The sequence below is a fragment of the Pongo pygmaeus genome, chromosome 1 (genome assembly GCF_028885625.2).
Source record: "Pongo pygmaeus isolate AG05252 chromosome 1, NHGRI_mPonPyg2-v2.0_pri, whole genome shotgun sequence".
Classification (NCBI taxonomy): domain Eukaryota; kingdom Metazoa; phylum Chordata; class Mammalia; order Primates; family Hominidae; genus Pongo; species Pongo pygmaeus.
This window is the reverse complement of record NC_072373.2, coordinates 16,672,941-16,695,957: the sequence shown is the minus strand read 5'-3', so window position 1 is coordinate 16,695,957 and position 23,017 is coordinate 16,672,941. Positions and strand designations below refer to the sequence as shown.

The window sequence follows — 23,017 nt, the reverse complement described above, 5'->3', positions numbered from 1 at the left end:
CTTCTGGGAAAAACAAATACCTTGGGACCAGTGCTTAAGGGAGTCAATTTCAATGCCCCTTTACCCAGCCTCTTTCTAGCTATTCAAGGTTTTTTTTTAAAAAAATCAATAAGCTCCATTGTTCCCACCAAAGTTTTTCCAGCTCAACAACCCTAAAAAGTCCTAGTCTCCTAAATTTAATATGCTCATTCTTAGATCTAATCAGAACCTCCCCTGAAATACTCTAACACCATTTAACTTTTCTGTAAAGCCTACAGGTAATGCCCAAGCACCTCAGGTCTCAGGCAGGCCAGTGGTGTTCCACTGAGGCTACACTGTACCATCACCTGAAGATCTGCAGTGCCCACACCCAGGCTGCACCCATTCCAATTAAACCAGAAGCTCTGCAGGGGCCCAGGCATCCGTTTTTGTTGTTGTTTCCAATGCTACCAGTGATTCCAATATGGAGCCAAGTTTGAGAGGGCACAAAAGAAACACAGCAAAGGTGCCCATTCTGAGGAACAGGAACAGCTACACAACCGTGGCTAGTTGCTAGTGATGACTTACCTTGCTTACCACTTTTCAACTGCCCCTTCCCTTAGTAATAAGTGATCTTGCTAGGTTGAAATCACTGGTCCACTGGCTAGTGAGGTCTGACCCTCAGTGTCTTCCCAGTCACCAACTCTCTCATGCATACAAAGAATACTTACCCCTCAGCTCATCTAATTTCCAGTCCAACGCGCACAAAGCTTCGGGGCAACGAAGAAGGCCTTCACTCTAATAAACTGGCTAGAAATAAAATTAAATTAAGCCATAAAAGAGAAAAATGCGAAGTCTGGGCCCCAAACTACAATTGAAGGTCTAGCAAAGGGCGGCCAGAGGTCGGAAAGCACACCACCCTTTGTGCTGGGCTGTCACTGCTGCACCGGGCGGCTTCTGACTCCTTTCAGCTGTCACATTCCTCACAAAGGAGAGAAGGCCAGGGGTCCAGACGTTCCCCCCAGCACACTAATCTCATTCCACCCGGCTCAAACTCTGCTCTGGGTCTGCAAAAGTCATCTTTTGTGGTCCCCCCACAAAAGAGGATTTCAGATTCCTGACTTTCATATAAACTGTCTAACTTTCAATCAGGAGGGAATGGTGGACTATGCTTAGGTAGAGTCTGTGCTACGAATGACCATTTTCTTCCAAGGCTCATTCAAAAAGGAAACCCTTTTTAAGGTTTTAGGATTATTTGGAATTTACGCTTTTGTTCCTTTAAATGTTTCAAAGAAAACCTATTTTCATTAAGAATAGATGGAAATCATCTTTCTAATGCTAGTACAGAGGATCGAATGGGTCCAAATACGTTAACCAAATGAAAATATTGCTTTCCACAATGGTTGACAATTACCTTAGAGTTCCACTGCCCATAGAGTTCACTGGAAAAAAAGTGAGTAACTTCCCTTGCTCTTTTCAAAACCGTTCAGCTTCATGAATGATGCCTTTGGGATGCTATTTGTAAGAGGTTTTAAGCGGAAGATGGGGGTGAGGGTGGAGGCTAGACACAAAGAAGAGGAGAAAGAAAAGAAGGTTCTAGCTTAAAACTAACCAGGATTCTGGAAAGTCAAAGGGCTAGTCTTGAAGTGGTTTTGCTGATGCCCAATTCAGGCTTACCCTGAATATACTGCACACTCTTAGCTCACTGCTCACTCTCTCAAATCCATTTTCCCTCATGAAACAACACTAAACATACAGAACATCACACTAGAAAAGTCTCCCCAATGCTCACATGCTATAAGAAAACTGCCCTATGTGTTTTCCATATGTGAAACGAATTTCAAACATACACTGCCACTGAGGCATCTTCTGCTGAAATTTAACTCCACGTGAGAGCTCCATCAAAGCAGAACTGGGCCCCAAATCACCAACAAGGAAGAACCCTAACATAATTCTTTGGTTGCTGAATTTATTCATGCTATTATAAGACATTTAGAACTGCTTACAGAAAAATAAACTGTTAAATATTTCTTGTTTTATCATTTTGTCAATAAATACATTCTAAATATCAATGTTCATATGAAGGAAGGGTAAGATGTTTAGCTACTTGAATTAAATAAATACTCTATTAAATTTCCAGTAGTTAACCTATTTGTAGAAAGAACAGCTTCTTCTTATTAATATTGAAACAATCACTAAAGGGAAGAAGAGTTTTTGAGAAGCCTGTTAGTGAGAAGTGCTTCTTCCCCACTTCTCCTGTGAGGGGCTCGATGAGTTAACTCTGGGACTCTTCCACTCCTGAGAAGTGCAGGGACTTATCTGATTAGAAAATGGTTCATTCCCAGCCTCCTCCTGCTCCAGGACCAGGCCCCCATGCAGGCAACGTGCCACCTGGGCCCGTAAGTTAAATGGCCTAATCCTGAGACTCTGCTGGCAGGACCATTTGGTTTTCACAACAAGCTGTGGCCTCCAACCTTGCCTCTATCAGTGATAAATGATTATGTGGGCCTCTACTTTCACTTTCCTTATGGTTTTTAACTTTTTCAAAGCTTGGGCAAGAAGAGGGTTCTATGAGCATCACAGAAACCCCAACATCTGTGAATGGGTAACAGTATCAATTTCCCTTCCCAAAAGGGCACTTAACCTAACAATGCACCTGTGAATACAGCCAAAATTAAAACGTGGCATCAATACCCCACACACATAGGCCTGCAGGCCTGGATGGCAGCCCCCAAACACAAACAATCCAGAGGAAAAGGCACAAGGTGGGGATAGTGAACTGGCAGAGGCCAGGAGACTGCAGCCTCTATGGTGGGACTCAGGGGCCTGAACATCAACCTAAAGAAGTAACAAGATTTGGCCGGGCGCGGTGGCTCAGGCCTGTAATCCCAGCACTTTGGGAGGCCAAGGTGGGCGGATCTCGAGGTCAGGAGATCGAGACCATCCTGGCTAACACGGTGAAACCCCGTCTCTACTAAAAAATACAAAAAAAAAACAAAACATTAGATTAGCCAGGCGTGATGGCGGGCGTCTGTAGTCCCAGCTACTCAGGAGGCTGAGGCAGGAGAATGGCATGAACCCGGGAGGCGGAGGTTGCAGTGAGCCGAGTTCGCACCACTGCACTCCAGCCTGGGCGACAGAGCAAAACTCCGTCTCAAAAAAAAAGAAGTAACAAGATTTGATCTGGACTCGGAAAAATCACTCAGGCCCCTACTGTGATCCAGGCAAGAGAGGCTGATCTTGGCCCTGTAGTGACAGTGGAGACCTGAACAATTTCGGAGGTGGAATCAGAACTCCACACAGCATTCCACAGGAATTCCACACAGGAATTCCTTTTAGACAGGCTGAGTCTGAGGCACCCAAAAGAACACTTCCAAAGTGCAATACACACCTCACTTTTAAAACCTGTTCTCCACGTTTTCTTAAAGGAAGGCACACCTGCATGTGAGCCACAGACTGAATTTGAAACTAACAAAAGCTTGCCAATAATTGTGTCCTCATCCTCAGCATGGCCATGATCTCTTAATTTTCATTATCTGGCTCCCAAAGAGAAGTTTGTTCTGCTCAGTCAATGTTCCTTTTAAAGACAGCCTGTAGGCCAGGCTCTGTGGCTCATGCCTGTAATACTGACACTTTGGGAGGCCAAGGCAGGAGGATTGCTCGAGCCCAGGAGTTTGAGACTAGCCTGGGCAACGTAGTGAAACCCTGTCTCTTTAAAAAAAAAAAAAAAAAAAAATCAGCCGGGTGTGTGCTGGTGCGCACCTGTAGTCCCTGCTACTTGGGAAGACAAAGTGGAAGGATTGCTGATTAAGCCGAGGAGTCTGAGAGGTTGCAAGTAAGCAGTGATGGCATCAATGTACTCCAGCTGAGTGACAGAACGAAACCCTGTCTCTAAAAGAAAAGCAAAAATGACAGCTTGTAGCTAACTCAAAGACACCTGTTGTCTTTTGATTCATCCATAAAGCATTGGAAATAAATTATGCAGTGTCTTAGCCTGTTCAAGCTGCTATAACAAAATAGCATAAGCTAGGTAGCTTATAAACCAAGAAATTTATTTCTCACAGTTCTGGAGGCTGGAAGTCCAAGATCAGGGCACTAGCACATGCAGGGTCTGGTGAGAGCCTGCTTCTCTGATTCACAGAACGTCACCATCTTAAATGGGTCTCTTCCTCTCTTGGGCATCTTATAAGGGCATTTATCCAATTCAACAGGGCTCAGGCCTCATGACCTAATCACCTTCCAAAGGCCCCACCTGTCAATACCATCACCTTGGAAGTCAGGATTTTCAACATATGAATTTTGGGGGAATATAAATATTCAGACCAAGCGAGTAGAGACTGGTGAGCAGACTAAGATCAACAAGACAAATATGCCTCAGCTGCAGCTCAACTCCAGTGAAACAAGCCTGTTGCGTATGTGACAAACCCTCTACCCCTCAAAAAAAAAAAAAAAAAAGACTTCCAAATCCTGCGATTTTTAGCCACTACATTTAAATGTAATTCGACAGCTGCTTTATGGAGCAGTTTCCTTCAGAACCCCAAATCCATTCGATTCAATAACATTAGTTCCCTTAGCAAATAATGAGCATCCATTAGGTGAACAGCAACCGGCTCTATGCTTAAACTCTGTAACGTGACAAAACAAGGGCAAGGGTTCTGGATTCAGATTACATATTTAAAAAAAAAACAACAGTGGTGTCTGATCGTCTGGAACACCACAGCTTCTGCAAATACCACCCACTCTGCCTAAGCCGGTAACAGCTTAATGAGTCTGACAGTGGAGCCTATACCAAAAGCTTGCTCCCAACACCTGTATTCCCCCACTCTAAGTATACCACTCAGCGGGGCATCCAGGACAGCAAGATGCTGACTGCTCCTCAGCAAAGATCTGCCAATAAGAACTGTGGCCAAGGGCAAATTTTTACCTGTTGCAGGAAGTTGCATCATCTTCTGTACACTATCAAATCAAAATGTGTTTCCAATTCCAGGAGAAACTCACCAATCCACAGTGCAGATCCCTGTGTGCCCACCCTGTGTGACTCCACAGTAGGAAGCAGCTGTGATGACTTCGAAGTTCTGGTGAGTTTTGGTGAGAGTGGCTACACGGTGGGGTAGAACTACCCTCTAAGATCGGAGATGACCAATCATGCTTCCTAGTCCCCTGCTGTAGCCCCGGGCAGAGCTGTGTAAGATACATTTATGCCCACAGCTTCTTAGCAAGACCTGGGCCTCACACTAAGATGACTGCAGTCACATACAGCAAGGCCAGAGGACTGCTACAACACAGTCTGTCTGCTCTGCAGGAGTGCATGCTCGAAAATATTCAACAAACCATTTATTAACCACATATATTTACCTAGGCACCTCCTGTCCAAGAAATGCCTTCCTTAAAGTATGTTACGCAAACCTAACTGATGAAAAATTTAGCAACTAATGTACGAAGGATCAGGAAGCAAACACTTGGGCTCTGCTTGCCCATCTGCAGGGCTCCTGCCAGAACATGGGCACTAATCCATTGCCAGAGTTTAGTGCCTTTCTGGAGTGGCACCCTTGGTCCTGAACTGGCTCTGAAGGCAGGACCTTCAGCTTTGCTCGGTGCTTTTTGGGGATGCTTGAGAACTTTATGCTCAGTTCTGGAAGGAGCTATAAACTGATAGCAAGTTTGCATTTTCAAATGATGGGGCAGTGTTGGTGACAGAGTTAACAAAAAAAAAAATTCTTTTTCATTTCTGTGCTGTGCTATGGTAGCAGAATTAGAAAACACATTCTGAAAACAAGAATTTAAAAATCAACTCTTTTTTTCCAGCTATCCTCCCTAATAAGTTATAGCCATAATCAATACTCTCTTTTTATTTTTCATCAGGTATTTTTAACTTATTTTAGTTACTTCAAGCTTCCAACAGCTAGAGTACCTCATGTGGACAAAGCCTTACCTGCTGAGAAATGAAAGTTATGAGTGTGAAGGGATGAGGAAACTGGGTTACTGGGGTGACTGAGAATCAAACTGTTGTGTCTGAAACAAGCTTTTTTGTTTGATTTTGCTTTCTGCCCAAGGGTGTCTGTTTATATAACTTCTAAAAAAGGTAATAACCTAAATGAAGGAGCATGCCTGTTGGATGACATAATGTGGTTTATCTGTGATCTAGCTGGGGAACAATGGTCACCGGGCGACTTACTTCTATAGTGGGCAGGACGCTCACCCCGATCGTGCCCCACCCCCTGCCCCTCAGCACTCAGTTCCAGAGCAGCAGGTGGCAGTTGCTCCACGAAGACTCATGGAAGCCACTCATATGGAAGCCTCAGGGCACACACGTGACAGCCAGGCAGCCTGCATAGCAATGTCACCCCTGTCCTACAAAATGGGTTGTAGAATAACTGATAAAATCATGCAAGCTGCTATAAACAGTTATTGTGTCATGACAAAAATACTTTCACTCTTCCCAAAGGTAGAATGACAGTCCCTGTTTCCTGTGGCCAGTGGTGTCTCAAGTAAACCTATAGGCAAGAGCAGGTACCAACAACAGCCCCAAAGGTATCCCCTAAAGGAGAACAAGGGACCAGCCAGGGAAGTTATGCCAAGTTAGACTAGGGAGGAGGCCTATTCAGTCAGCCCCAAGGCCAGGCCCTGGGACACAGGCAAGATGAAGACTGCCTCATCCTAGAGTTGCAGTAGTCCAACAGAGATATTCAACTTTAGGGACTCGAAAAGTCTGTGTGCCCATTTTAAGGAGAGCTAATAGCTAACAGCTATGTTGCCCAGGCTAGTCTCAATCTCCTGGGCCCAAGCAATCCTCCTACGGAATCAATTTTGAGACCCTCACCTTCCCTATGCAACTCTTTCTGAAAACAGACGGGCATTCCTGTCTTTGCAACAGCTCCACTCTCCCTGAAATCTTATTATGGGGCATTCTTCCAAAGTTTTAAAAAACCTCAGGGCACCAAAAAAAGGATAATTCAAAACACTGATCATCAAGATGTCTTCTTTGATGATTAATTATGGCCAATGGCCCCTTGAATCCATATGGCTTCCAGTTTTTATGTGTCTTCAACACATTTCTGTTATGGGTGAAATCTGGCCCATTTGGGGATGTTCTGGATTCAGAAAAACTGAAGACATACAGGTTTAATGGCACAGATTCTCTTAAATATTTGTGAAATTCCACACCCCCAACACACCAAATGCCAAAATCTTCAAGCCAAGTTACAGAAACTTCAAAGATAACAATTTTACTTGTATTCTTTACAGTACATTTTTCAACCAGGTAGATAAAATCAATTATCTCAAATTCTATTGTAAAAGGTATATCAAACTAAGTCAATCTTCATATTATTTTCATCTCATAATATGTTTAACACTTCCTACTTGCTATTAACAAAAACATACTATTTATGATTTAAAATACGGGATGTCACCTTACAAGCATGTGAAGGAGTATATGGTTTTTTAAAAATTATTTCAGAGGGTGCAAAGACAAAAATCTTTGAAGACCATGCCCTTGAGAAAAGCCCTCGCATGGAGAAGGTGGCCTAGTAAACAAATGCTACAAGGCAAGGAGGGGAAGTCAATACCAGAGAGAAGTGCGGGCAAGTCTGAAGACGAGGAGGTAGGCATTCCAAGCAGCAAGAAGAGGTTATGCACAGGCAGAGAAGCAGCAAAGCCCTGCATGTGCTAGTGCCTGATCTTGGACTTCCAGCCTCCAGAACTGTGAGAAATAAATTTCTTGGTTTATAAGCTACCTAGCTTATGCTATTTTGTTATAGCAGCTTGAACAGGCTAAGACACTGCATAATTTATTTCCAATGCTTTATGGATGAATCAAAAGACAACAGGTGTCTTTGAGTTAGCTACAAGCTGTCATTTTTGCTTTTCTTTTAGAGACAGGGTTTCGTTCTGTCACTCAGCTGGAGTACATTGATGCCATCACTGCTTACTTGCAACCTCTCAGACTCCTCGGCTTAATCAGCAATCCTTCCACTTTGTCTTCCCAAGTAGCAGGGACTACAGGTGCGCACCAGCACACACCCGGCTGATTTTTTTTTTTTTTTTTTTTAAAGAGACAGGGTTTCACTACGTTGCCCAGGCTAGTCTCAAACTCCTGGGCTCGAGCAATCCTCCTGCCTTGGCCTCCCAAAGTGTCAGTATTACAGGCATGAGCCACAGAGCCTGGCCCAGGCTGTCTTTAAAAGGAACATTGACTGAGCAGAACAAACTTCTCTTTGGGAGCCAGATAATGAAAATTAAGAGATCATGGCCATGCTGAGGATGAGGACACAATTATTGGCAAGCTTTTGTTAGTTTCAAATTCAGTCTGTGGCTCACATGCAGGTGTGCCTTCCTTTAAGAAAACATGGAGAACAGGTTTTAAAAGTGAGGTGTGTATTGCACTTTGGAAGTGTTCTTTCGGGTGCCTCAGACTCAACCTGTCTAAAAGGAATTTCTGTGTGGAATTCCTGTGGAATGCTGTGTGGAGGTCTGATTCCACCTCCGAAATTGTTCAGGTCTCCACTGTCACTACAGGGCCAAGATCAGCCTCTCTTGCCTGGATCACAGTAGGGGCCTGAGTGATTTTTCCGAGTCCAGATCAAACCTTGTTACTTCTTTTTTTTTTTTTTTGAGACGGAGTTTCGCTCTGTCGCCCAGGCTGGAGTGCAGTGGTGCGAACTCGGCTCACTGCAACCTCCACCTCCCGGGTTCATGCCATTCTCCTGCCTCGGCCTCCTGAGTAGCTGGGACTACAGACGCCCGCCATCACGCCTGGCTAATTTTTTTTTTTTTTTTTTTTGTATTTTTTAGTAGAGACGGGGTTTCACCGTGTTAGCCAGGATGGTCTCGATCTCCTGACCTCGAGAGGGGCAGGAGCCTCTGAGCCTAGAGACCAAGGAGAGTGGTGTGGGAGGAGAGGGGAGGCTCTGAGGACCTACAGGCCATGCTGAGGGGTGCAGATTTTACTCAAGCACCCTCAGAAGGTTTTTTGTTTTGTTTTGTTTATTTAAGATGGAGTCTCACTCTGTTGCCCAAGGTGGAGTGCAGTAGCACGATCCTGGCTCACTGCAACCTCTGCCTCCCAGGTTCAAGCTATTCTCTGCCTCAGCCTCCAGAGTAGCTGGGATTACAGGTGCACACCACCATGCCCAGCTGATTTTTGTATTATTAGTAGAGACGGGGTTTCACCATCTTGGCCAGGCTGGTCTTGAACTCCTGACCTCATGATCCACCCACCTCAGCCTCCCAAAGTGCTGGGACTGCGGGCGTGAGCCACTGCTTCCAGCCACCCTCAGAAGGTTATTTAAGGAGGGAAGGCTCATAACTAGATGACTGTTTCCACGCAGAAAATGCTGGCAGCAATATGAAGGATGAAATGGGCAGAGTAGACAACTGGAGATGGAGAGATGAGCTAGACAGCGGTATCTACAGAAACTTCTGCAGTGATGAAAATGTTACTCCTGCAATGCCCGGTATGGCAGCTACATGGGGCCGTTGAGCACCTGAAAGGTAGCTAGTGAGAATAAGGAACTGAATTTTTATTTTTATTTAATTTTAGTTAATCTAAATTTAAATGGCCTCATGCAGCTGGTGGCTACCATATGAACACACCAGCTAGAAAGCGATTTCAAAATTCAATGAAGGATGACATGTCCTAAGTAAGGCAGGAGCAGGGGAGATGAAAAAGACAGATTCAAAGGCATTTCTGATGCAGAATTAGCAGATGCTGGTGACCCACCGGACACGTGGTATAAGGATTGAGTTAGGGAGGACAACAAGCTTCATCTAACTGGGCGTCCTATGTTGACAGTGACAGCACATACTAAGACAAAGAACAGAGTGCAACAGAGATCTGGGGGGAAGACAACAGATCCAGAAAGGATTTATTTACTGTGAAATGTATTGAGAGGATCCAAGGAAGATGACTAGTGACAGCTGGAAAAAGGCCAGACAGGTAAAGATCTGGAGGTCTCCTTCCAGAGGCTGTGAAAGATGCCACTTAGGGAGGTGTGATTGATCATGCAAAGTGACAATAAGATCATGAGACCCCAGTGTTTAAAAGGCATTGAGAGGTGGAGAGGCCAGCAAAGGCAGAAGAGAAATGACCAGGGGAGTGAGGAGAACCAGGCGCAGAGGTGTTTGAACAGTAGGGTGTTACTCAGGGTCAAGAGGAGCAGAAAGCGACAGAGGATGCGGCCTGAGGACAAGCCGTAGGATTGGCAATACCAGGACCCACAGAGCCGGGAGGAAACACCAGATGACGAAAGCCATGGGTGGAAGACAAGACTGTGGCAGCACCAGCAGGGTTCGGAGGTGTGGGAGAGCTGGTGGATGTCAGGATCACAGCAGCAAGGCCATGGAAACCCATCTCTCCTTCCAGGCCCTGCCATCCACTGATGCAGGTGACCATTAGATCCACATGGGGCACTCAGGCCCTGCTCTAACACCAGCCACATCATTACACCCCAAGTCTTTACTGAGACCATTTCTTCTAGGCCCCAATAGAAACTATCAGAAAAGTTCAAGTTACCTATTTTTGATGACTAAGTAAAAGGGTACCCAGCAGAAAGAAACCTTCTGAAATACAAAAGTGAAGTGAGCAGGGAATTTCACAGAAGTGGACATCATATTTACTCAATCCACAATGAGACTATCCTTTTTAAGACCTGCTGAATGGCATTTTCAAACAAATCAACCTGATTCCACCACAGGGATTAATTACATCAAGCAGAAGGATACGACGCATCCACAGACTCTTGCTTATCAGTTTAAGAATCTTCAAAAGATTCCAGCACGTTGTCAAGCATAAGGGAACTTCCCCTGTGAGAGTCCACACCAACTCCCTTCAAATCAACTTTGTTTTGACTCTCACTATCACTAATAAGAATATTAATTGTTGAATACAATTTTTGTATTTTGACTTTAAAAACCTCTTCGTTCACTAAAATTCACTCCACTTTTATATTCTGTTGTATTCATTTCCTTTCCAGCCGCCTCCTCTCACTCTGCTCTAGTGTAGGCAGACAAGTTATTTAACACATACCAGATGTTCAATAATGCGGAATAGTAACTACAGTTTATTGTGCACCTACTATGTGCCAGGCACTTGACAAAGCACTTTCACAAGCATTATCAGAATCTCACAACAATCTTTCACAATAGATATTCTAATCCCCATTTCAAGATGTGAGAATCGAGGCTTAACTTACCCAAGGTGGTGTATCTGTTTGGGTTTTGTTTTGGTGTGGTTTTGTTTTTCTGAGACAGGGTGATGTGGCTTGGATCTGTGTCCCCACCCAAATCTCATGTTGAATTGTAATCACCAATGTTGGAGGTGAGGCCTGGTGGGAGGGACTGGATCATGGGGGTGGTTTCTAATGGTTTAGCACCAGCCTCCTAGTACTATCTCGTGATGGAGTTCTCAGGAGATGTTTGTTTAAATGTGTGTGGCACATACCCCCTTCTCCTCTCTTCCTCCTGTGTGGGCCATGTAAGACCTGTTTGTTTCCACTTCATCTTCCGCCATAATTGTAAGTTTCCTGAGGCCTCCCCAGAAGCCAAGCAGATGGCCAGCATCATGCTTCCTGTACAGCCTGCAGAACCGTGAGCCAATTAAATCTCTTTTCCTTATAAATTACCCAGTCTCAGGTATTTCTTTATAGCAATGCAAGAACTGACTTAATACACAGGGTCTTGCTCTGTCTCCCTGGCTGGAGTGCAGTGGCTCAATCATGGCTCACTGCAGTCTTGACCTCCTGGGCTCAAGTGATTCTCCCACCTCAGTCTCCTGAGTAGCTAGGACTATAGGCATACATCACCACACCCAGCTAATTTTTGTATTTTTCTGTACAGACGGGGTTTCTCCACGTTGCCCAGTCTGGTGTCGAACTCCTGGGCTCAAATGATCCACTTTCCTCAGCCTCCCAAAGTGCCAGGAGGATTACACGTGTGAGTCGCTATGCCCAGCCACCCAAGGTAGTACAGACTTCAGGTTCAAACTCTGGAATATCACAGTGAACAAACCATGGTAGGTGTTCAAAAGACACTGAATAAAAGTTACTCCCAGCTGGGTGTGGTGGCACATGCCTGTAATTGCAGAACTTTGGGAGGCCGAAAAGGGTGGATCACCTGAGGTCAGGAATTCGAGACAAGCCTGGCCAACATGGGGAAACTCTGTCTCTACTAAAAATACAAAATTAGCCAGGCATGGTGGCGGGTGCCTGTAATCCCAGCTACTTGGGAGGCTGAGGCAGGAGAATCGCTTGAACCTGTGAGGCGGAGGTTGCAGTGAGCCAAGATCACGCCACTGTACTCCAGCCTGGGCGACAGAGTGAGATTCTGTCTTAAAACAAACAAACAAACAAAAAAAACAGGGTACCTCAAGCCTCACATTCATTCCACTAAAATTATACTGGCTTGTGAAATATAATTTTTACATTATGATAAAAATAAAAAATACAGGATTTCTGATTCTCCAACAATATGATAGGAATTCTTACACACATCACACATATGTGCACTGCCTATGCCACAGTCAGACACAGGTGCTGCTTTCTGATCCATCAGACAATGCTGTAGCACACACAGCACATTCTAACCACATATTCATATCAGTGTTTCAGACACGTGATGCTACTGAGTTCAAGAAATTTCAAGTACATTAACAACGAATATATATTATAGGCATCTTTTGTAACAGCAAGAGAAAGGACCTCATAATCTATTAATACTTTTCATCTACTATCATTACAATTTGATAGATACTAAAAATTGACTTCAGAGTTGCTATTCAAACATAATTCTTAAAACATGCTTTCATAAGTCATGTAGACTAATTCACAGAGAGACAATTAGCCTTTGACACTGCATTTAATTTAATAAGCCATTTCAGAATTTTAATAGAAGCATTAACAGGCGTGAAAGAGGAATGAACTTTTTTTTGAGACCTCATAACTTACAAATTAGCTAATTTTTATTTTTAACATAAATGTCAAAAAGCATAGTACCAAAGGGCCGGCAATTATACTGCTAAAAAGACATGGAAGTTATCTGGGTCAAGGTATCTCTGCTTTCAGAAATAAGCCGAGAGCTTTAACGGTATTTTTAAAGTAAATGCCAAAATCTCTAACTTAACGTTTAGTAGCAATGTGGAAAAATATTCTCATTGTCAAGGAGAGGTACTTGTGATAATTAAATAAAATAATGTAGGTATATAAAGCAAGTCATTCTGGGCCTTACCAATGAATTATATTATTCATTTATTATATATATTATATAATTTATAATATATTATTAATAAAAAGATCCTGAAATTAATTTCAATGCCTTTAAATTATACATATATATGTATTTCTTCCTATGTAATAAGTTTAAATGAAAGAAAGTTGTCAGAAGGTTAAAAAATACAATGCTTAAACTGACATGTAAGATCAGCAAATAATTTTCAAAGCATACATGAAACTAAACTTAGATGTTAGGGGCTTTTACGATGAAGAGCATGTACCAAAAACATATCTATTAGACATCTATATCTAATAAACATTTGCTAATTACTTGTCTTGAAAATTTCTGTTAAGTAGAGTCTAGTAAATATTTGCTAATTACTTGCCTTGAAAACTTCTGTTAAATACAATTAAAAGAAAATAAATCCAAACTATATTGAATCAGGAAACTATTTTGAGACAGACTAATTATTTTTTAAAGATTACATATAATTCAGTCATTCAAATATTTTAACAGCATGTTTTTTCCTATTATAAAATTAATATGTTCATTTTAGAAAAGCTGGAAAACAAATGCAAAAAGAAAATGATAATTACACATAACACAACCACAAGTAATAACCATTGTAAATTTTTTAACGTATCCCTGTTCCATTAATACATATGCATATTTAATATACTGCTTACCAAGAAAATGTTTTCATTTAATATTATGTGAACATTTTCCCATGTCATTAAATAGCCTTATAAAACAAGATATTTAATTGATTTAAATTACTTGATCATATGCAGTATCATAATTGAATATCTTACTATCAAATTTTTTCCAATTTTTCATATAATAACTAATATTACATTGGGTATCCTTATACATAAATCTTTTAGACCACTTGTGATTATTTCATAGGGTAGACTGCTCATCCCAAATCCCCATAAAATTATTAACTTTCTGTGTTATGAAAAGTGGCACAGAGCTTAACCAAGAAGACAAGGAACGCCATGCTTAGAGCACTCAGCATTAACGAAAACTGTCCCCACTTCTCCTCATATTTATTAATCTTTCAGCCAGTACCATGGAAGAGAAGGGCTGCTTTGTTCAAAGTCTTCAGGCACACAGGTAGGGTTACATGGTCATGTTCCCATCTGCACTTATTTCCCATATTTCACCTCTTTAAAAAAAAAAAAAAAAAAAAGCCAGGCACGGTGTCTCATGCCTGTAATCCCAGCACTCTGGGAGTCAGAGGCAGGCGGATCACCTGAGGTCAGGAGTTTGAAACCAGCCTGATCAAAACGGAGAAACCCCGTTTCTACTAAAAATACAAAATTAGCTAGGCGGGGTAGCGCACGCCTGTAATCCCAGCTACTCGGGAGGCTGAGGCAGGAAAATCACTCGAATTGGGGAGGCGGAGGTTGCAGTGAGCCGAGATCGCACCATTGCACTCCAGCCTGGGCAACAAGAGCGAAACTCCATCTCAAAAAAAAAAAAAAACGAGTCAACCAGGTTGGAGTGCAGTGGCGCAATCTCAGCTCACCACAACTTCCACCTCTAGACTCAAGCGACTCTCATGCCTCAGCCTCCTGAGTAGCTGGAACTACAGGCATGCATCACCACACCCCACTAATTTTTTTGTATTTTTAGTAGAGACAGGATTTCACCATGGTGGTCAGGCTGGTCTCGAACTCCTGACTTCAAGTGATCTGTCCGCCTCAACCTCCCAAAGTACTGGGATTACAGGCATGAGCCACTGTGCCCAACCCCATATTTCACCTCTTGAGAGGAATGGGCAGATAATCTTTTAGGGATAGCTTCTCACAAGGGGTCAAATATCCAGTGAGGGACTGCTGCAGAGGGAAGACCACCTGCAAATGCAGTAACAACTCTCAAATAATAGAAAACAAATTAATGGGTTGGAATCAAGAGGCTGGTGCCCTCTTTTCAATGCTATCTCTTCCTCTACCCTCTGAGTACAAGCTCAGGCATTAACATGGTCCTCCTCTCTCATTAAAATAAAAAATTATTTTAGCATTTTGGTGTTGCCAAGTTACTCGAGTTATTACAGATGTTTCTCTGTGTCCCGCACACCCATATCTCGGCATATATTACAAACACGAGGAGATCCATGCACAGTAGAAGACTGATAAGCACTCCAACTAAGGTAGAGGCACATGGGCGAGAAATACACCACAGAGAAAACCACATACAATGGCCAAGCAAGTGCCAGGCAAGTTCACCTACCTGGGACTGTGAGATTCCATTACTCCATCTTCAACTCACAGCCCCAAAATAAATCTTCCAAAGAGTTCACAATCTAGCTACTTACTCACAATAGGCCGGTCTTCTTAAAGTCAAACACGTATCTAACATTAACCGACATCCCCTCCTTTAGAAAAGAATTAGCTGTGAAAAAAGAAAAAAAAAAGTAACCTCTTTTCTAATAGTTTGTTTTCCACAATTTAATTTTGTCTCTCTAAAAGGTAATTTGGGATAATCACCCACATCAAACTAGCCATAGACCAGTTTGGATGTTGTTGAACTTGTATGGTGAGTCACATGACTAATTAAGATCATTAGGACAGTGTTACAACAGTGATGTTTTATAGTTAGTTGTTAACTTTCATACAAAAGTATACAAAATCCAGAATCCATTTTGTTCATCAAATTAACTATTACTTAATAAAATAAACGGTTGGACCTAATCACCAATGACATATCAAAAATAAATTTTGAAATATATCATTTGCTTACTTTCTGGGTAAAAGTTTAAAATGAATATGCTGAAATTGCTTCCAAATTTCTTCTTCCATTTCCATCAACATACTTCTCTGTGAAAGGGTATCTCTATTATGCATATTATTAAAACAAAACAGAAACCATTGAGATACACATTATCCCCTAAAATAGTGTTATCAATCCAAACCTGAGTAGATAAATTATCAAGCAAGAACGAAGCAAGTGGCCTGGCATGGTGGCTCACACCTGTAATCCCAGTATTTTGGGAGGCCAAGGTGGGCAGATCACAGGGTCAGGAGTTTGAGACCAGCCTGGCCAACATAGTGAAACCCCGTCTCTACTAAAAATACAAAAAATTAGCTGGGTGTGGTGGTGGGTGCCTGTAATCCCAGCTACCTGGGAGGCTGAGGCAGAAGAATCACTTGAACCTGGGAGGCAGAGCTTGCAGTGAGCCAAGATCGCACCACTGCACTCCAGCCCAGGCGACAGTGCAAGACTCCATCTCAGAAAAAAAAAGAAAAAAGAAAAAAAAGGAAGCAAACTCAGTTATCAAATTAAAATCTTAAAATAATGATATGCATAGTGTCTGTTCAAAATCTGTTATTAGCATTTAAAATGGAGACCTGATCTCTCACTTGTAACTTTAGTTATAATTGCAGAACAAAGTTGTGAGAGTAATTGTGACTCACTTTATTCATCTCTGATATGCACATTTTCATGGAACAAATATAATTTTCTTTAATAATGCTTTTCTTTTTTCCCATGTTTATTGTGATTATATTTAAAGGAATGGAAGTTAACGTCTGTTAAATCTAACAATAAAAATTGAGGTTTTAAAATGTTGTACTGTGTATCTCTTCATGTTTCTTTTTTAATAATGAATATTATTTATATTCTCAGAAGTACCAATCTGTGAGGGATTGGAAATTAAAGACACTTGAGTTCCTTCAGTTCTCCGCCACAGAGAAGTGCTGTGCTAGGTGATCTGGATGGGAACAAGTCACTGGTTGAGACCTGGACTCGCTTGGAGAAACTGCCTCTGCCGATGCAAGGGCATGGTGAGGGCCCCGCCAGCACTGGGCTGGACACCAGGTTTCCAGGGCTAAAGTAAGACACAAAAACTCGGTGCTATGGAAGATGTAAGGAGGGAAATGTGCCTTACTTATTTATGTAGTTTCTAAAAATAAAATACATACAAAATCCTAAGAGATCTTGATAAACAGCAAAATATTTGTATGTTTGTCAGTTTGTCTCCAAGTCTTAAAAACCAGTAATCAGGCAAACAAGCAACCCCCTCCACATACACACATCAGCAATGATGAACTCAGGCACCTGGGCCTGACACTAGGCCGCCAGAAGAGCTCAGAGTTTAGCCTTTCTCAGTGTGGAGCGGCACCGTGTCATCTGTTCCCGAGTTGGAACTCATCAGAGGCCAGCACAGGCCTAACAGCAAGTGAAGGAGAATAAGGGCAATTAAATGGGGAGGAACACCTTGGTTCAGGTAGGGCTTTAACTCACATTTCTAAAATGACCTTACAAAAAATAAAATAAAAACTCTATTTGTACTAACAATAGGCCTGAAACCCAGAGTGCCACCAACGCTCTCTGACTGATATGGTTTGGCTCTGTGTCTCCACCCAAATCTCATCTTGAATTGTACTCCCGTAATTCCTACGTGTTGTGGGAGGGACCCAGAGGGAGACAATTTGAATTAGGGACCCAGAGGGAGACAATTTGAATTATGGGGGCAGCTTCCCCCATCCTGTTCTTGTGGTAGTGAATAAGCCTCACAAGACCTGATGGTTTTATCAGGGGTTCCGCTTTTGCATCTTCCTCATTTTCTCTTGCCTCTGCCATGTAAGAACTGTCTTTTGCCTCCTGCCATGATTCTGAGGCCTCCCCAGCCATGTGGAACTCCAGTTAAACCATTTTTTCTTCCCAGTCTCGAATATATCTTTATCAGCAGCGTGAAAATGGATTAATACAGTAAATTGGTACCAGTAGAGTGGGGCGTTGCTGAAAAGACACCTGAAAATGTGGGAGCGACTTTGCCGACTGTTACTTTAGTAGGTAACAGGCAGAAGTTGGAACAGTTTGGAGGGCTCAGAAGAAGAGAGAAAAATGTGGGAAAGTTTGGAACTTGCCTGAGACTCGTTGAATGGCTTTGACCAAAAGCCTGATAGTGATATGAACAATAAGGTCCAGGCTGAGGCGCTCTCAGAGGAAGATGAGGAACTTGGGAACTGGAGCAAAGGTGACTCCTGTTATGTTTTAGCAAAGAGACTAGTGGCATTTTACCCTTGCCCTAGAGATTTGTGGAACTTTGAACTTCAGAGAGAGAATTTAGGGTATCCGGCAGAAGAAATTTCTAAGCAGCAAAGCATTCAAGAGGTGACTTAGGTGCTGTTAACGGCATTCAGTTTTATAAGGAAAGCAGATCATAAAAGTTCAAAAAATTTGCAGCCTGACAATGTGACAGAAAAGAAAATCCCATTTTCTGAGGAGAAATCCAAGCCACCTGAAGAAATGTGCATAAACAATGAGGAGCCAACTGTTAATCCCCAAGACAATGGGGAAAATGTCTCCAGGGCATATCAGAGGCCTTCCCAGCAGCGCCTCCCATCACAGGCCCAGAAACCTAGGAGAAAATGGTTTCATGGGCCAGGCCCAGGGTTCCTGTGCCGTGTGCAGCCTACAGACTTGGTGCCCTGTGTCCCAGTCGCTCCAGCCGTGGCTGAGAGGGGTCAATGTAGAGCTGGGGCCCTGGCTTCAGAAGGGACAAGCCTCAAGCCTTGGCAGCTTCCACATGGTGTTGAGCCCACGAGTGCACAGAAGTCAAGAACTGAGGTTTGGGAACCTCAGCCTAGATTTCGCAGGATGTATGCAAATACCTGGATAACCAGGCAGAAGTTTGCTGTAGGGGCAGGCACTCATGGAGAAACTCTGCTAGGGCAGTGTAAAAGGGAAATGTGTGGTGGAGTCCCCACACAGAGTCCCTACTGGGGCACTGCCTAGTGGAGCTGTGAGAAGAGGGCCACTGTCCTCCAGACCCCAGAATGGTAGATCCACCAAGAGCTTGCACCGTTCGCCTGGAAAAGCTGCAGACACTCAACGCCAGCCCATGAAAGCAGCTGGGAGGGAGGCTGTACCCTGCAAAGCCACAGGGGTGGAGCTGCCCAAGACCATGGGAACCCACCTCTTGCATCAGCATGACCTGGATGTGAGACCTGCAGTCAAAGGAGATCATTTTGGAGTTTTAACACTTGACTGCCCTGCTGCATGGGCCCTGTAACCCCTTTGTTTTGGTCAATTTCTCCCATTTGGAACAGCTGTATTTACTCATACCTGTATCCCCACTGTATCTAAGAAGTAATTGGCTTGCTCTTGATTTCACAGGCTCATAGGTGGAAGGAACTTGTCTTGTCTCCGAGGAGACTTTGGACTGCTAACTTTTGGGTTACTGCTGAAATGAGTTAAGACATTGGGGGACTATTGGGAAGGCATGATTGGTTTTGAAATGTCAGGACATGAGATTTGGAGAGGCCAGAGGTGCAATGATATGGTTTAGCTCTGTGTCCTCACCCAAATCTTATCTTGAATTGTACTCCCATAACTCCTACACGTTGTGGGAGGGAGGGACCTGGTGGAAGATAGTTTGAATCATGGGGGCAGTTTCCCCCATACTGTTCTCGTGGTAGTGAATAAGTCTCACGAGATCTGATGGTTTTTATCAAGTGTTTCCGCTTTTTCCCTTGCTGCCGCCATGTAAGAAATGGCTTTCACCTCCTGCCATGATTCTGAGGCCTCCCCAGCCATGTGAAACTGTAAGTCCAATTAAACCTCTTTTTCTTCCCAGTCTCCGGTATGTCTTTTATCAGCAGCGTGAAAACAGACTAATACACTGACCTTCAGCTTATTCGTCACCTCTTCATTTTGAGTGGGTGGAAAAGTGAGCAGTACTTTTTCAATGGACTTCACAATGTCTCTACCCAGAAAGATATAACTTAAAATATTAGTGTTTTCACAAGACCCTTTATACTAGACTTTTTAGAAGGCATCCTGGTGGTAAAGCTGTAGAAAGGCCCAGGCAAGAAGGAAAACACAAAGTTACAGGTGGTCTTTAGAAAACCACCCACTTTTATTATGGAGTCAAGGGAACCTTCTCCAGGTGGTAACAGCATTCTATATATTCTCTGAAGGTATCCAACACGGAACTGTCTTCCAGCAATTCTGGAAGTTACTAGGAATCTAAACACTTAGAAGAATAGAGCAAGGATTAAAAGCTGTGAACAAAATACAGATACTACCATAAAGATAAGATTAGCAGGATCCAGTTTTTGGAAGCTTCCAATTAAGTTAAAATTCAAGAACAAAATTATATGTGTGTGAGTGTGTGTGTGTATAATGCCAAAAATGTTGTAATGTAGGTCAAATTAGTTCATCTCAATTTAGGGAGCACAGAATATGATCTTTCATGTGCTATGTGCTTTCTAACCCACAGAACACACCCAGTATCTGAGCAACAGGAAGCTAGGATGGGTTTGAACACAAAAATGTAAGAATCGCCCACAGGATTTGAGGCAGAGTCCAGCAAATCTTTATTCCGAGTCCAACAATAACAGAACACTTAGCAGGAGGGCACTGTGCAGAAACCACTTATCTGAGGATTATTAGTATATTTGCAATTTCTTTGGCATCTCCTCCCACTCTTCCCATGAAGACATGAACTCTGAGAAACCTTCACCCTCCTGTAGAAGGCTTCCCTTTTTCCTCCAAAATCCCCAACCAACAGACTACACTAACTTACTGTCATGAAAAGCATAGGCTCACACTCCACACAGGGATTGCCAGATACTTCGTGTAACAGCGTAAGAAGAGAAAGATAAAGGGTTTTGGCTGATGGAATAACTCATTATTCCATCAGCCAAGGCCTGTGTAAATGTTTACCCATTAATGGAAAGTCAAAGCACACACATTTTAGAGGCATGTTAATGTAGGATTTAATCAGGCACCATAAATCAGCAGGCCAGTTTTCCTCACACACGTTTCGTATTTCAGTTCAGATAGAGTAGAAACACCGTCCTCAGAATTTATACACATTTGATCTAACTGATTAAGTTCCACATTGCTCTTTTGTTCACTATAAACAAAAAGATGTAAAAAGAATTCCCAAATTGCCAAAGGATGAATTGAAAACATACCATCTGCAGCTGTTTAGCCACAGCTACTGCCCCCAAATCAAATGAAAGGCTCAAGAAATGCTCAGCTGCATTCTTATTGCTCGGGAGGTTCCCGGAATCCTTCCATGATTAAGTTATTGGCAAAAATTAGCAATATATGCATAGCCCATCTATAATACACCTCGAGCAGACAGCAGCATTCAAAAGGAAATGAATGCAACTTTCGAATTATCAAAATGCCATGATGCTCCTGTTAAAAAACCATTTAGCCTTTCCATCTTACAAAAATTTGAAATGTCATTTATTTTAACCAAGAGTTTCTCCTGCCTCTTTTTCTAATTTGATAGTGGAAAGTGACAAATGCATCCTTATCACTAAGTTTTCATTCTTTTGCATGTCTTCATTCAAGAACATGAACACTCCAATCTCTAGGAGAAAATTCCAGTCCAAAGCTGGATATAATCCCTTAACTTAGAGCAAACAAGTGTAAGCCTCTACTCTCAAACATTCTGAGAGGAATAAGCTCACGTTCATAGTACACTGTGGATGTTATGAGGTGACCCTCTGGAAAGAATATTTATGTCTGGTATCATCAGAATTACTGCTACACATCCTTGGAAACCACAAGATAACTCTAGAGACACAAAACTCAAGAGCCCAAGAATGGGGGCCACGCTCCATCTCCTGCCTCTGACACCATGGTGCACTGACCACAGCACTTGCTGCCCTTGAGCTTGGACACAGGCTCGGAATCTACTCCACACGGTCTCCAAAGTGGCCACTAAAATCGATCAGAATCGTCACTTCAAGAGTTTTTCAAGGTGCTAGCCAGCAGTCTGCTGAAGGTCCTTTCAGGCTAAAGCAGCACAACGTGAGCTCATTAGAGAAGGAGAAAATCACACGCACAACTGCTTCCTTACTATTTGCCCCAACTCCATCCCAGCTCCTCAGAGTATGAGATGGCCCCTGGACTCCAATGGAACTTCCTCTGAATCGCAGGCAAGCCAGAGGGCCCTGCAGTCATTCAAAGGTTTTTGCTCCCAAGAAATCCTCTGACTCCTGAATAAGTGATTACTATTATTCCATTCATCAACTGTCTCTTAAGCCTTCTATTATGAGTCTGAATTTTAAACAGGGACTAGGTCTTTTATTACATCCCCTGATCCATGTCTCCAGTAACATTTCTTTCGAAGTTATAGAATCTGTCAGCAATCTAATTATTAGACTTTACTCTCCCTTCCTCCACCCAGAACTAAACTACTTCCAATGGGGGGGGAGCGGGGAAGGACTCTATCTTGAGAAATATTATTAGAAAATCTACTGTATTTCCAGAATAAGAGCACCACAAGGGCAACACCCTGTCTGCCTTACTCACCACCATAACCTGAGTCCCTAGAACTGTGTCTGGTAAAAAAGAACACGTAATAAATAGCAGACGAATTAATACATCTGAGCACCAGCTATACGACAGGCAGCTTTTCTCGATAAATCCTCTCCGTAATACTATGACACGGACTGAATTTTTTCCACTTACAGGTTCAGAAATGTGGACTTTTAGAGGGGAAGCTGCTGACTGACATACAGGCCCCACAGCCATGGAGATGGCCCCTCAGTCTTAGCCCATGTCTGATCTATCCAAAACGTGTTCTGTATCTTGGGAGTACAATATAGCAAAAAGAGCTCAAGATCACAAGGAATTTTATCCTACAGTAGAGAGGAATACTAGGGAAGCTCCCAACACAAGAGTTCTAACATCCAGCATCACACAAAGCATCATAAAACACACTGGGCAAAGCAGAACCGAAGAATTGGCAATGCTAATTCCACAAGACTAGAACAGAAGCCCAGGGATAGCCAGCTACACGACATTCCCTAGGATCCCCTGAAGTTAGGTCAGGTCATAATAAGAGCTCCAGAAGAATGAGTGGAAGGGATGGAGGAGA

At 42.9% G+C, this 23,017-nt stretch overlaps 1 protein-coding gene across 10 annotated transcripts in view; it reads right to left on the bottom strand.

Annotated features, from left to right (window-relative positions):
* Positions 1-23,017, bottom strand: part of SIPA1L2 (signal induced proliferation associated 1 like 2) — a 236,308-nt gene that overhangs the window by 198,981 nt on the left and 14,310 nt on the right. For 2 of the 10 annotated variants that reach the window (XM_063671101.1, XM_063671097.1), the window contains exon 2: positions 15,485-15,561. The exons of the other annotated variants lie outside the window; for them this stretch is intronic. The gene's annotated coding sequence lies outside the window, so the exon portion shown is untranslated. The remainder of the gene's footprint in view (positions 1-15,484; positions 15,562-23,017) is intronic. 10 annotated transcript variants of the gene reach the window in all.